Source organism: Miniopterus natalensis, chromosome 8, assembly GCF_054644295.1.
Source record: "Miniopterus natalensis isolate mMinNat1 chromosome 8, mMinNat1.hap1, whole genome shotgun sequence".
NCBI classification, from domain to species: Eukaryota; Metazoa; Chordata; class Mammalia; order Chiroptera; family Miniopteridae; genus Miniopterus; species Miniopterus natalensis.
This window is the reverse complement of record NC_142088.1, coordinates 54,606,719-54,622,522: the sequence shown is the minus strand read 5'-3', so window position 1 is coordinate 54,622,522 and position 15,804 is coordinate 54,606,719.

Below are 15,804 nucleotides of genomic sequence, written 5' to 3'. Positions count from 1 at the left end.
GTGTATTTGTTAGTCTTCTCTATGAGAGAGTGTGTTTGTGAAGAGCAGGGATCATATCTTGATCATTTCTTTATCTACCTTCCATGAAGCTTAGGGTAATGTGTATATATAACATAGTGATATGTGGCATATAGAAGGAACCCACAAATTAGCCTACTGAAGATCACGATTCCATGCTCTACCCACAACTCCTGTGCCCTTTTCCTCACGCTGTCCCCTCTTGCAGTGAATGATCTTTTCTTTTTATCTTTGGTTTCAAAATTAACTTAAGATTGTAATAAAGAATGAGAAGCATTTATTTGAGCAGAAAGGAGTTGCAGCCTGGGAGACACAGGTTCAGGTAGCAATTTAAATTGTGTTCCACCCAGACAAAGGGGAGGTTGTCTGAGTTCAGACTGAGGTTCTTCCTGGTATACAAAGTGCGTGAGAAGCCCTGTTAGTAAATGGCTGCGAGGCTCCTATTATTTATAAAGTTTAGGCCCTCAGTTGGCCATGGGGAGTCCATCTCAGCAGATAAATCTTTCTTGGGGTTCACATCAAATGACTTTCTTCTCAGGGTTGACATCTTTATGGAGAACTCCTTTCCCTTCAAGATTCAGCTCAAATATCATTCACCCTCCCTAGCAATTTTTGGCCTTCCCTACCCTAGAAATCTGACCTTTCAAAGGCAGGACACGTTTCTTCCTCATTTGTATTTCATGGCATGTTATTCATATTCTGTTATTTAGAAAGTATGTTCGGTTTGGGACTCAGGCAGAATAAAGTATGAATCCAGTTCAGTGATCACTCGTGGTCTGGTAAATCTATTTAATCTCTTTAGGGATCAGTGGTGTGTGTGTGTGTGTGTGTGTTTTGTATGAAATTTAGGATGATATTTATTTATTTATTTATTTATTTATTTATTTATTTATTTATTTCATGGAGCATTTGAAGGGTTAAATAAAATAGTAAATGTTGAGAACTTTGCCCAAAGCCAGACACATGGTGAACACTCAATTTTTATCTATCTGTTATTATGATATTTATACCCTTGTATTTTAGTTTTGTGGGCATCTACCTACTTGCTAGATATTAATTGAATCTTACTTTTGTATCCCCAGAATAAAGCACTAAAAAAGGTCTATTAAATTAAATTTTCTTTTTATTACACAATTACTTCTATGATATTGAATACTTTATATCTATATTATCGAGTATGGTAACCAATAGCCACATGTGGCTAATTATATTTAAATTAATTAAAATTAAATATAATTAGAATTCACTTCCTCAGTCAAACAATATCCACAAATGGCTGGAGGTTACAGTATTGGACAGAGCAGATTTAGATCATTTTCCTCATTGCAGAAAATTCATTTGAACTGTGCTGCCCTAGATTGTACTAGTGCTGCTCCCAGCTCAACATACTATTACCAGTTTGGTCAACCACTTCCTCCATCATTGTGGATCCTGTATTTCTAACAACAAGCTATGATTCAACTTCACTTTTGGCCGGCCAAATCAGACAACTAATTCTTTTTTTTAAAAAAATATATCTTTATTGATTTCAGAGAGAGGAAAGGAGGGGGAGAGAGAAAGATAGAAACATCAATGATGAGAGAGTCATTGATTGGCTGCCTCCTGCACGCCCCCGACTGGGGATCAAGCCCGCAACCCGGGCATGTGCCCTGACCTGGAGTCGAACCCCGATCGCCTGGATCCTAGGTCGAGGCTCAACCGCTGAGCCACGCCCGGCCAGGCCAGACAACTAATTCTTGTAGGCTCCACAGTGAATTAAATTCCCAAGTGCTTTATTTTTTTTTCTCTGGGTGCTTTCATAGTATTTTGAAAGTATTGACTATATTAAGGGCTGGCAAATTTTCCTGGAAAGGGCCAGATACGAAATATTTTAGGCTTTGTGTTGTAATCACTCAACACTGCTGTTATAGGGTGATAGCAGACATTATGTGATGGAATGGGTGAGGCTGTTTTGTTTACAAACCAGGCGGTGGGCAGTAGTTTTCCAACCCCTAGTCTATGTCCACAGACTTTATTGCTTCCTGTAGTGACATAACCAGTCCTCTCTCCACACCCTCTTCCCCTTTTTTTCTTAGTGCCAAATAAGTGTCTATCTCTAAATGATTTTTTTTTTTTTTTTTTAATCAGATGAGAGAATCCAATCTCAGTTGGTTCTAGCAGCCCATTGTCTCAAAGATTTAGTAGGAATTCTGTGTAAATAGTCCCCTTTCAGCAGCGATGTACATGGTGGTCACTCCTTCCTTCTTAAAATCTCTTTTCCTGACCCCTGTGACTCCCACACCTGGCTCCCCTCCTACCTCAGCCCAGTCTTTCTCAGTCTCTTTTGAAACTTTCTCTTTTTGACCTTTATTTTTTAATTAAAAAATTTATTTTTAATCCTCACCAGAGGATATGTTCACTGATTTTAGTGAGAGGAAGGGAGAGAGAGAGAAACATCCATCGGTTGCCTCCCATATGTGCACCAACCGGGAATTGAACCCACAACCCAGGTATGTGTCCTGACTGGGAATTGAACCCACAACCTTTTTTAGTATACTGGACCATGCTCCAACCAACTGAGCCACCCAGCCAGGCCTTGACCTTTATTTTATAAATTAAAACAATTAAAAAAAATTTCAACTATAGTTGATGTTGAATATTATATTAGTTTTAGATGTATAGCATAGTAATTAGATATTTATATGACTTATGAAGTGACCACCCCGATAAGTCTAGTACCCCTCCTAAGACCATATATAGTTATTATAATATTATGGACTATATTCCTTAAGCTATATTTTACATTTTTGTGACTATGTTCTAACTGCCAATTTGGACTTCTTAATTCACCAGTCCCTCCAACCCCCTCCCACCTGGCAATCATCAGTTTAAAAACTGGTTTTCTCCAAAATTACTTTTCTCCTTACTCTACACCCTTTCTCTAGGTGATCTCATAAGCCCTAGTGCTTTAACTACTTTAGGGTGTCCCAAAAAAATGTATATACACTTTAACAGCTGTTAGCTCATCTTTGAAAATGAAATATACTTTAATAAACACTGCCTTTATAATTATTCAAAGTGTATGTATACATTTTGGGGGAACACCTTATATTTGCATAAAGATGGTTCCCACATCTTTATCTCCAGAACTTCCTGAGCTCTAGTCTTACCAACCACTGAAGCAACTTTTCTACCTAAGTGTCCCATGAGCACATACAGCTCAGCATTTCTCAAACTGAAATTCTTTTCTCTCTTAAGCCTGATGTTTCTTATATTGCCTACCTCTTTGAATAGATTTCCAGGCTGGAAATCTGCATGCCATCTGATTCCTCCTTTGGCAACCCTGCCAATGACCAAGTTCTGGAAATTTCAAATTATTTTGGGAATCACTTTTAAATCCACCCACTCTTCTCTCTTGTAACTGCCACTTGCCTTCTTTTTTATCTTCCTGCAACCATCTCAGCATTGGCCTTCCTTCCATCAGTAAAGCTCCCCTTCTGGAGAATAGTCCTCATGATGCAGCCTGAGTGGTCTTCCTAGTATACAAATTGAACTATGTATTTTCTTGCATTTAATCCCTAGTTGTTCCCTGCTGCTTTTAGAATTAAGTGTGAATTTCTTCAGTTGCCAGCAAGATTCTTCATGATCCTGTTCCTACATCTCTCTCCAGCACGTCACTCTGCTCCTCGCCTCCCTGTGCTCTGGTCATACTGACCCACACACTCAGGTCTTGAAGCCATTGCACCTGCTCTTTCCTCAGCTTGGAACACATTCCCCTCCCTTTGGCCTCCTGGCTAACTCCTGCCCATTCCACAGGTTTCTTTGGGGATATAGACCTGTGCTGAAATGTTGCTTCCTCTACAAAGCATTCTGCGACTTTGGGGAAGCCTTCCACAGTTCCCCACACCAGGGCCAAGTGCCTCCTGACTCCTCTCACAGAACCCTGTACTTAGTCCTATTCAATATCTATTACACAAGGCTGCAATTGGCACAGTTTTCCTGTCTTTCCATAGACTAAGCTCTGTCAAGGTGAGGGAGGTTACTCTTTTCCATTCTTATAGCCCTAGTGCCTTGCACAGTGCCTGGTAGAATGTGTACATATATATACACACACATACACACATATTATATATATATATACACACACACATATATTATATGATCAGGAAAAGAAAGTTAGGAATATGGGCTTTGAGTTTAAATCCCAGCTTTGCTACAACTAGTCATGTGACCATTGCCACTTACTAGCTCTATTACTTATGTTGACCTTTAGAAGCCTCAGTTTTGTCATCTGTAATATGGGAATAATAGTGCAGACAAATTCATGGGGTAGTTTTCAGGTCTCAGTGAGTTAAATACAGCATGCAAAGCAATCATTCCAGTGACTGGAACATGGTAACTGTTCAATAAATGTCACTGTTAATAATACTGTCCTTGTAAGACATACACAGTGTAGAATCAGACTGCCTGGATTCAAATCTTGGCTTTACTTCTACAAGCCATTGGACCTTGGGCAAATAATTTAACCTCTCTGTGCCTCAGTTTCCATATCTTTAAAATGGAAAAGTAACAAAATAGTAACATTGCCTTAAGGCAATGATTTTCAACCTTTTTCATCTCATGGCACACAAACTAATTACTAAAATTCTGTGGCACACCAAAAATATATTTTTTGCCGATCTGACAAAAAAAAAAAGTATAATTTTGATTCATTCATGTTGGAAGACTATTGTTGTGTTGGCTGTTGTCATTTTTTAAAATTTGACAATCTAAGGGAAAAGAGGTCAGTGCCCCTGGCTAAATAGTCAGGTGCTGCATGTTTTAAAAATTCTTTCGATAAACCGGCTGCAAATCACTGCCTTAAGGGATTGTTGTGAGGGATAAGTGAATGAATGTACGTGAAGTGAGTAGAAAAGTGCCTATGATAAAGACTGTCTCCTTGACCAAACTTTAGTTGGACAGCTCTGAGCCCTCTCCTTGATGAAACCTAACCCTTGGGATTTTGGTTCCATCCTCATAGAACCTAGTTTTAGCAAGAATCCTGTCAAGTCAGTTTAGCCAGAACACCCCACCCTTGATCTCTGATCATTCTTGATATGTGATCAAATTCCTCCCCCCTCCCCCCATCTCCCAGGGGACATCCGATCTGTCTGGCCTGCCTTCAGCAAGAATCTGGTTAGGTAACCCCTTCACTCTCCTTGGCTATAAATCCCCACTTATTCCTTGCTGTCTTTGGAATTGAGCTCAGTTCTATATTGAGATCTCTTTTCTCCTGTTGAATAGTCCTGAATAAAAATCTGGTTTTACTGCTTTTCCTACTGTCAGACTCTGTTTTTTTGTTGACAACTAGCACACAGTCAGTCAAGCTGTGGGAAAAAGGAAACTGTTCTTGCCTAAAAGGGAGAGTAAGTTCTTAGCCTCTTTCTGGGAGGGTAAGAAAGATAACAGGAGTTAATAGTATATTCCTGAGGAAAAGTAAAACACTGTCACTCTTTTAGACATTGAGTTCAATCAGCATTTAGGAGTAGTTAATGATAAAAATCCAGATGTTTTGCACAAAGCAGATTAAATATGGATTTGTAATTAAACCTTCACTTTTTAAGGGCTTTCCTGGTATTATGCAGGAAAAAAAATGTGTTTTGTAAAGCTATGGTGTCACATGGGTAAAATTATTTATATTAATGAAGTTCACTTGCTGTGGATTCGGTTTTAATGTTTTGTGGGATCAAAGAAGATATTGGTAGGATGCTTTTAATATATGATTTTACAAATTTATAATAATGCTTTTTTCTTTCTGAATTTCCACCATCCCTGCTTTTTCACTGCATGAAGAAACATACACATCTCAGCTCTAGTTCTTTATCTTAACTCTCTGAGAAACAGAATTTCCATGTCACTTTTGGAATGTGTTTCCAAGAAATGTGTTTCTTTTAAGAGGCTAAGAGTGCAGCTTGGTGTAATTTAATACATAAATGAACAGATAGGAGAAGGGAGTCATATAACAATGCCAGGATTCCGAAAGCAGCAAAATAACTTTTCTATAAATAGAAGCAGCATGCTTTATCATGATCATCGTTGAATAAATAAACAGGGAGCTTGAGAAACACTGAATCTTATAGGTGAGGGTGAGTATGGGAGCCAAGGAGGGAAAACCTCTAAGTGGAATAAGCCCCAAGCTCTAACATAATAGCACAGAGGAAGAACAATTTCTAGGAGGAGGGATTGTCATTAAAATATCCCACCCTTGATATGTGTAGATATGGTAACTCTATATTTTATCTCCTTGAGTTAATTGAAACCTATTTTTTCTCTGACAATATTTTCTTTCCACATTTTCCTATAGGAAGAGATACTTGTTAGAGACAGTTCTCCACGAGTCTCTTCCATTCCTAACTATACTGTGAGCAGAGGCACTGGCTGTCTGCATTCTGGACTATCTTTTCAGGGATATTTGTATAGCAAACAGCTTTGGGAGATAGAGATAGTATCTCCCTTCAGGGCAAAAGTTGGGCACGTTGACTGTCTATCATAAAAGCTTTGGGTTCCCAAAGCTCATGGTTCCTCTCCTGTATTTTCAATCCACAGAGTATGCAGGTGTTCCCTTTTCATATCCCCCTCACCCCCAATTAAGTTTCCCAAAATGGGGACACAAGAAAATAATACTCTGGTGACTGCTATTGCTTTAAAACTAAATATGTATATATATGTATGTGTGTGTGTATAACGCTATAGTCCTTTGATATATATATAATGCTATAAAGGAGTTTTATGTTTTCTGCCAGCATCCACGAAGCTGTGGCAGACAAGTAGCATAAAATCTTAGAACCTTCAAAATTCTTGACAATACTTTTCTCATATTCCACTCCCAAAGACATTCTTTGCTCTCCATTAGCAATTTCTTAATTTAAAGCCCCTTCATACAATTTTTCTCTTATACCTTTCTTAGTTAGCTATAAACAACATTACACTTTCTCCTACCATCCTTAATGATTTCATGCATCACCTATCTGCCTCTCTATCTTCCTCATTGCCCTCCCTTAGAAATATCTTTATATTTTCTTCCCCGATTTTCAAATGCCTCAGTTCCATGGCTTCCATTAAAAAAAAAAAAAAAAAAAGTTTAATTACTGGTTTGACCTTATACTTCATCAGTCAAAACTGCTCCTCCTACAGGATCTCAAATTCTGAAATTTTCTGCTCTGACAATAACCTCTTGTCATTTTTGTCTTCCACGCCACCATTCATTGCTTAGTCCTTTGATACACTTCTCTCAATTCTCCCATGATTTAATATTGGTTATGCATTGAGAACTTGGGTTGTGCAAATACGGGGCTATGCAAACATTTATTTCTCATAATGAATCATGGGGATAGGCACTGTGAATATCTTGATTCTACAGATTAACAACTTGAGGCTTAGAGATGAAATAAAATTCTCAAGGCTAAAGAAGTAGCAGGTCACAGATCCAGGGCCTGATTGAAGGCCTGATAAGCTCCAGGCTCCTACCTGAAATCTAGCTTCACCACCCATTTTGTAGTGATAAACTCTTAATCTCCTATAGGCAGCTCCTTAGAACCTTAGACTACTGCATGTTGCTAAATAAAGTTAAAAATCTGGATAAGTGTACCCATAAAGTTCATGGTATTTTCTTAATCAGACTCATTGCACCACTCAGCAGCTTTTTGATCACATATTGTTGTTGACCTTCTATCATATTTCTCACAGTGATTGTTCAAAATCTTCTCTACATTCCTCAAGCCCCCAGCCCTGTACCAGCCACTCTTGTTTGAAACCACTCAGTAGAAGCTCAGTTCATTTCACTGAGGTTCTCTTTCTTTCTTTCTTTCTTTCTTTCTTTCTTTCTTTCTTTCTTTCTTTCTTTCTTTCTTTCTTTCTTTCTTTCTTTCTTTCTTTCTTTCTTTCTTTCTTTCTTTCTTTCTTTCTTTCTCTCTCTCTCTCTCTCTCTCTCTCTCTCTCTCTCTCTCTCTCTCTCTCTCTCTCTCTCTCTCTCTCTCTCTCTCTCTCTCTCTCTCTCTTTCTTTCTTTCTTTCTTTCTTTCTTTCTTTCTTTCTTTCTTTCTTTCTTTCTCTTTTACTTCTTTCTCTCAAGATGCAGTATCTTCTGAGACAAGCTTTCCATCTACGGCCATGACCCCATCTCTTTCAGAACACCGCTCCATTAATTGTGTCCTCTCTTTTATTTTTTTCAATCATAAATAACCCTCTCTTCAATGCCATATTAAAAAATTGGTCTTACTTTCTTAGCTGCCAAAGATTTATTTGCATTTTAATTTCTTGCATTTGGCTTTCACTCCCTTCACTCAATGAAACGCGGGTCTCAAAAATCAGCAGGCCCTGCCGGGCGTGGCTCAGCGGTTGAGCGTCGACCTGGGAGGCGATCAGGTTCGATTCCCGGTCAGGGCACTTGCCCGGGTTGCGGGCTTGATCAATGACTCTCTCATCATTGATGTTCTATCTCTCTCCCTCTCCTTTCCTCTCTCTGAAATCAATAAAGATATATTTAAAAAAAAAAAATGAAAAAAAAAATCAGCAGGTCTTTGAGAAGCACTCGATCTTATCCCCTTGTTAGTCATGCCTTTCACTACATCAGTGCAGCATTTGATAAGTTGCTCCCCTTTCCAAGTAAAAGCAAGTGGCCAGAGCTCTGAGCAGGGCTCTGAATTCGGAACTGCCTTTGGACTTTGACACTTCAACTAAAGTAGCTATGAAATTTTAAATCTTAACTTTTCTGAGCCTCAGTTTCCACATCTCCAAGAAGACTTTTATAGATACCTTTAGGCTATTTAGGAAGATAAAAAAAATTATTACTATAAAATTCTCAGCATATTTCTGATGTATAATGAATCTTTAATAAGTAGCAACTATTTGTTGTCAGTAACACTATGTTAGACACATAGTAATCTGTGGCTGTCTTCCTCCCTCAATCCCCTTTTATGTGATCCTGCATTTTCCTGGTTTGCCGTTTAGCTATTTTCCTCTTTCCTTGGTCTTGTTTTCTTCCCATTCTCTAAGAATATGTTCCCGGGCTTGATCCTCAGACCACCTATTTTATCTTTTTATATTTGTGACTTTGTTCAACTGCATGGTTTGTTGAATCTTCTACAATCATTTTTACGCCAATGATACCTCAAGCTATGTTTGTAGTGCCAAACATTTTAAATTGAAGCTTTCAAAATTAAACAATACTTGATGAGAACATGATAATGATAAAAAGTCAAATAATGTGAATAGACCGGGTAGGGCAAAAGAAAGTTTACAATTGTGAGTACTTGAAACAGAGTTTTCTTGTATTATTAGTTCTTAATTATTGTATTATTTTCCATACAAACAACTGTAAACCTACTTTTGCCCACCCTGTTTAGAGAGCAAAGCATGAAAAGGTCCTCTGCTCTCCAACATCTAGGTTTGTAACAGCTGCTATTTCTCTTGGGCATAGGAAGTGACATGTGTAATACAGCTTCTTCTATGCAATTTCTATTCAAATGACAAGCAACAATATTTTTAAAATATTGTAATCCTAAACTCTTTATTTGTATTGCCACTTTTCGGTTATAAGCCACCATCTAGGAAAAAGGAAAATTAAACTGCAACCGTTACATAGCTACACTCCTGGCCCTTCCACGCAGCCTCCACTCCTGACTCCTCTGTCTTCCACAGGCATTGCCCTTTCCCAGGTCCTCGGAGATCAAACTCTCAGGCTCCTTGACGTCTTCCTCTCCGACATCCCCTCCCACATGAAACTGTTTGCCGAGTTGTATAAATTCCAACTCTGCAGTGTCTCTTCTGTCCTGCCTCTTAAATTCCCCGTGAGGTTTTTTTCGGATCACACTAATAGTATGATTCAGACCACCAATTGATATAAGAATTGCTTTGTAGTTCAGAGTTTAAAAGATTTTTTTCCCTTCTTAGAGCAGTGCCAAGTTTTCAACTCGTTTGTTCTTCTATTCTGTTTTCCCCATCACAATTAATTCTTTATCACATTTTCTACTTTTGTTACTACAATAAATGCTCCTCAAGGACAGAGACCACATGGTCCACTTCTAGTCTCCTAATAGATTATCTGTCTATTTTTATTTTTTAATGCTAAATCAAGCAGTGGTGCTTCTTACCATTGGTTTTTGACCTGGATTTGATGAAGTATGGGAAAGTGCTTCTAGCACCTTCCTGCCTTAATCTATGCTTCACACCTAAAATGTACCTTCAATCATGTCTCTCTTTTGCTCAAATTACAGGGTGTCTCCCAAAAATGTATACATACTTTGAATAATTATTCATTCCAATGGGTTAAATCTGAAAAGAGAGAAGCATCACTTGAGCTATCAGAAAAAGAGTGTGTATACACTTTTTGGGGACACCCTGTATATGCTGGCTCTCCATTGATTACTGAATATATATATACACACACACACATACAGTTCTCCAGTTGACATCAAAGACCTCTGTAATATGACTTTAGAATATCTTTCTGCTTTATCTGTTCCCAATGTTGTTTCCTAAGCTCTAGACAAATTGACTACCCACATTCCTCACACTCTTTGCTGTTCAAATCCTCATAGTTTTCATTTTCTAACTTTGCTGTCTTCCTAAGACTGTGTCTACTTGTAAGACTTCTGCCTCCATCTCCATTTAATGAAAACTCTATTTTCAAAGCTTCATTTCAAATGACACTTTCTTACAATTCCGGTGGAATTAATGATATTCCCTTCTCTCTGTTCAGCTTGCTGGAACTTTCTCTCACTGCCTACTGGGCCATAAGCTCCTTGTCAGAAGGACCCCAATCATGTTCATGTCTCTTGCAGTGTCTTGCACAGGGCATGGACGTTTTGGAAAATTGATTTTAGGAGTTCCCGAGGGAGGCAAAGAAATAGTTTTGGGGGAAGGTAACCTGCTTCTGTAGGGAAAACATAGGGAATAATAATAATTACCGTAAACATTAATTAATAAATTTTTTATTCGTTCAAGACATATTTACTGCGCAGATACTCTGTGCTGGGCACTGTGCTAGGCACTGAAATGTGATAGAAAATGGGCAACATCACATCTGTCTTAAAGGAGTTTAAACTGAAGCAGAAAAAGCATTGTAATAAAGTAAAATAAAGAGTAATGGAGGAAGTACAGGGTGTGAGGAGGACACACAGCTGAGGAGCTGGCCAGTCTGGTGGAGACACAGGATATGATAATGTAAGGAGCCGTAGGATCAAGCCAGGAGCTAAGGAGGGAGGGTGTGGCCGATTATTTCATACAGGGAAATAGTAGTACGTGTGTCTGTTTTCGGTATCCAGGTGAGGTGGGGGAGGTGAAGGTAGAGAATTTGTCTTGTTTTGAAGAAAATAGGGTTTACATTAGCATTTTAATTTTATTATTTTATTTTATTATTATTTTTTTATTTAAATATATCTTTATTGATTTCAGAGAGAGGAAAGGAGAGAGAGAGAGAGAGAGAGAGAGAAACATCAATGATGAGAGAGTCATTGATCGAGCCCACAACCCGGGCATGTGCTCTGACCGGGAATCGAACCCCGATCGCCTGGATCCTAGGTCGACACTCAACTGCTGAGCCATGCCCAGCCGGGCTATTTTATTTTTTTAGAGAGAGAGGAAGGGGAAGAGAGAGAGAAAGAGAGAGATATCAATTGTTTGCTTCTCGTATGTGCCTGGACTAGGGATCGAACCCACAACTTGGGTATGTGCCCTGAACGGGAATCGAACCGAACCCGCAACCTTTTGGTGTACGGGGTGATGCTCCAACCAATTGAGCTGCTGGGCCAGGGACACATTAGCATTTTAACGTGAAGCTAAGGAGGAGCTGGTGGACAGGAGGAAGAGTGGGCGATCAGAGAGAACCAGGTGGCGCCTGGAGCAGGGGCCCAGGAGAACACCAGGAATTGAAAATGAGAAATTAGGATTCCAGCATGACAAGTCAGAATAAGCCCTACAGGGCATTTTGGTGCACTATTTTCAGAAGATAAAAAGGGCTTTGGACTGAACGAAGGCAATTTCTGCGACTGAATTTTATAATAGGTGCTTTCACCAGGTTCATGGGATGAGGCTCCCACTCCCGAGAGAAGGCGGAGAGAATGACCCTGAGGGAGGCTGTGTTTGTATTTAGAGCAGCAGTTTCTTCAGAAAGGGGAGCGGAGAGTGAAGAGCTGCAAAGCACCTGAAGCACTGTCTGGTTTGATCATCTTGAATGGTCTTGGCTGCTTTTTTACGACACAAGCAGTTTTGCATATAAAGGAATGTCTAGATATAAACAACACTCAGACTTTGAGGCCTCCTTAAAGAAACTTCTCAAGAAGCATAATAGGTAGTTGAAGCTGCATAGGACAGATATACATATATATATATATTTTGTATGTGACATATGCCAGGAGAAAGCACATTATTTTGTAAGAGTTTTTAAAAAAATGTAGTGTCTGTATACTTTTGAATTAATATGAGATGGGGCGGACATATCTGTTCATTTCAGGGAATGTTTTATTTATCTGCCACTTTATCAAGACGTTCTATCTCCCAGCCTTGTGCATTCTGTATTTTTGACAAATGGGCCTTTCGTGCACAAACTTCATCATCAAATTGGTTCAAGAATAAATTGCTGAAAGTGAACTTTCTTATATTAGCCCTTGTGACAGCAATGAAGATGGATGGGGCAAAGCAGGGACTTCACTTTGCTGAGGAGGAGCTCTCATTCCCCGCTGTGTTGGCTAACGGCAAATTTGTTTGCAAAGAAAAACAATAAAACCATCTAATTGCTTAATTCTTGTGGAAAGCCTTTCTCAACCAGCCAGCTCAAATACATAGACTTTTGTTAAACAAATGTGTGTAAAACTCTCACATACACATCCAATGAAAACCTCAGTTTTTTCCCTCCACTAGACATTTGCTGTTTTCAGAAAATGTTTATATTTGATCTGAAGAAAAGAAGAATTCTTTCCATTTCATGCTAACTATATGAACAAACATTCCTGGTTACTTTAATTTTGGGAAATAAAGATTGTAATTAGATTTGTGGAATGACTAGAAAATCGGAGGTCACAGGAGAATTTGAGAAAAGTTCTAGCCTTCAGCTAATTTAAAAATCAATACACCAGTTAAGTATGCGAAGCAATTCAAAGCCTCATACACTGCTGGTGGGAGTCAAATTGGTACAATTGCTTTAGAAAACTGTTCGACAGCACCTACTAAGAATGACTATGTCCTGCTACCCTGGTCCGGCAATGTGAGTCCTGGGTATTAACCTGCAGAAATTGTCTGCATAAGACTATTCATGTCCCCATGAGTCAGAGTAGCCCTAAACTAGAAACAAATATCCTTCTACAGAACAGAATACCTGCATAACAATGAAAAAGAATGACCTATTGATCCAAGCAACGCATGGATGAATCTTAAACACAATGTTCAGAAGAAAAAGCTAAATACAGCCCTAGCTGGTTGGTTCAGTGGTTAGATAGATCGTCGGTCCGCGAACTGAAGGCTCGCAGGTTCGATTCCGGCCAAGGGCGAGTGTCTTGGTTGCAGCCTCGATTCTTGGCCCTGAGCGTCTGAGAGGCAACCATTCAATGTTTCTCTCTCTCTCCCTTCCACTCTCTCTGAAAAGCAATGGAAAAAATATCCTTGGGCGAGGGTAAAAAAAAAAAGAAAAAGCCAGATACAAAAGAATACATACTGTATCTGTGTCTGTATGGTTCCATTTTGTTGTAAAGTTCAAAAGCATGTAAAATGGACCCATGAGGATAAAGGTTAAAATAGAGGTTATCCTTGGTGAGGGTATTGACCTGGAGGGGGCACAAGGGAGCCTTCTGTGGTGCTGGAGATGTCCGAGATGTCAGAGTGACTATAAAATAGATGATTAAAATGGGGTTATTCATATGTAAAGATTCATTTAGCTGTATATTTCAGATTTGTACACTTTACAGTATGGTATACTTTAATCAAAATGGTCCAGTTCTCCACATCAGTGATTATATAGATATATATATTATTATTATTATTATTATTATTTTTAATCTACAGAGAGAGCAAAAGGGCTTGCCTCCTTGACCGTGACTTTGCTGGCCTTGCATTGCTTCTAACTAGATCAGACCAAGTGACAAAACCTTTCTAAACTGAGTAATTGATTTTCAGTTAGGAGGTAACAACTGTAACAATTGAATATTTATTTGATTTGAAGTAGTTATGAAAGATAAATTTGATTTACAGAGCCACAGACACTTTGAGAACACTCTGTAAAAAACTCTTTTTGAATTTGTTATATCCATGAATCAGTAGTCATAGGGCTGTGACCTTGACCACCTCTGTGGCCCTTGGTTTGCTCTCTTGGGGCCTCTGGTCTTGTGTAGGCCTTATCTAGGGCTCTCTAGATGTCCTTATGTAAGCTCTGTCAATGGTCAGACTTCACCTTCCTTAACAATTTGACCCATGCACTTTGGAAATACACAAGGAGATAAGGCTGAACATTAAAGAACACAAGAAAATTAAAATGTCTGGACTTTTAGAACATATTGGTGGGGGAAGGGGGTATCTAATTTCCACAATAGCTGTCAATTATTTTGATACCTGGTGAAGCCTACATGGAGCAGGATGGTAATAGCTCTGTTTCTGTTGTGGTAGAAGAAATTGGACTCGGTTTATAGCAAAACTCACTCAGGATGAAGATCAGGAAGAATTGAAGAACTAGAAAAAGGCTTCTAGATCATTTTTTATTTTAATTTTATTTATTTATTTTTTAAATTTATCCTTATTGTTGAAAGTATTACAGGTGTCCCATTCCCCTCCCCCCCCCAAGTGACCCCCCTCCACCTTGCTCCCACCCCCTCCCCAGGCCTTCACCCTGTTATCGTCTGTGTCCATGGGTTATGCATATATGCATATAACTTCTTTGGTTAATCTCTCCCCACCCTCCACCCCCCTTCCCTCTTCCCTCTGAAATATGATCATCTGTTGCATGTGTCAATGTCTCTGGATCTACTTAGTTCATCAGATTCTTTTGTTCATTAGCTTCTTGTTAAAGAAGACCCTTCAACATTTCATGTAGTGCTGGTCTGGTGGTGATGAACTCCTTTAGCTTTTCCTTGTCTGAGAAGCTCTTTATCTGCCCTTCAATTCTAAATGATAGCTTTGCTGGGTAGAGCAATCTTGGTTGTAGTTCCATGTTTTTCATCACTTTGAATATTTCTTGCCACTCCCTTCTGGCCTGCAAAGTTTCTGTTGAGAAATCAGCTGACAGTTGAATGGGTGCTCCCTTGTAGGTAACTAATTGCTTTTCTCTTGCTGCTTTTAAGATTCTCTCTTTGTCTTTAACCTTTGGCATTTTAATTATGATGTGTCTGGCTGTGGGCCTCTTTGGGCTCCTTTTGTTTGGGACCCTCTGTGCTTCCTGAACTTAAGTCTATTTCTTTCTCCAAGTAGGGAAAGTTTTCTGTAATTATTTTTTCAAATAGGTTTTCAATTTCTTGCTCTCTTTCCTCTCCTTCTGGCACCCCAATAATACGAAGTTGGGCCTCTTGAAGTTGTCCCAGAGGTTCCTTATACTATCTTCATATTTCTGGATTTTTTCTTTTTGGTCTTTTGTTTGGGTGTTTTTTGTTTCCTCATGTTCCAAATTGCTGATTTGATTCTCAGCGTCCTCTCCTCTACTGTTGATTCCCTGTAAATTATTCTTCATTTCATTTCATGTAGCCTTCATTTCAAATTGGTACTTTATTATGTCATCAATTTTCTCAATTATTTTCATAAAACTCTTACTAATATGGTTGAGCATCCTTATAAACAAAATTCTGAGCTCTGT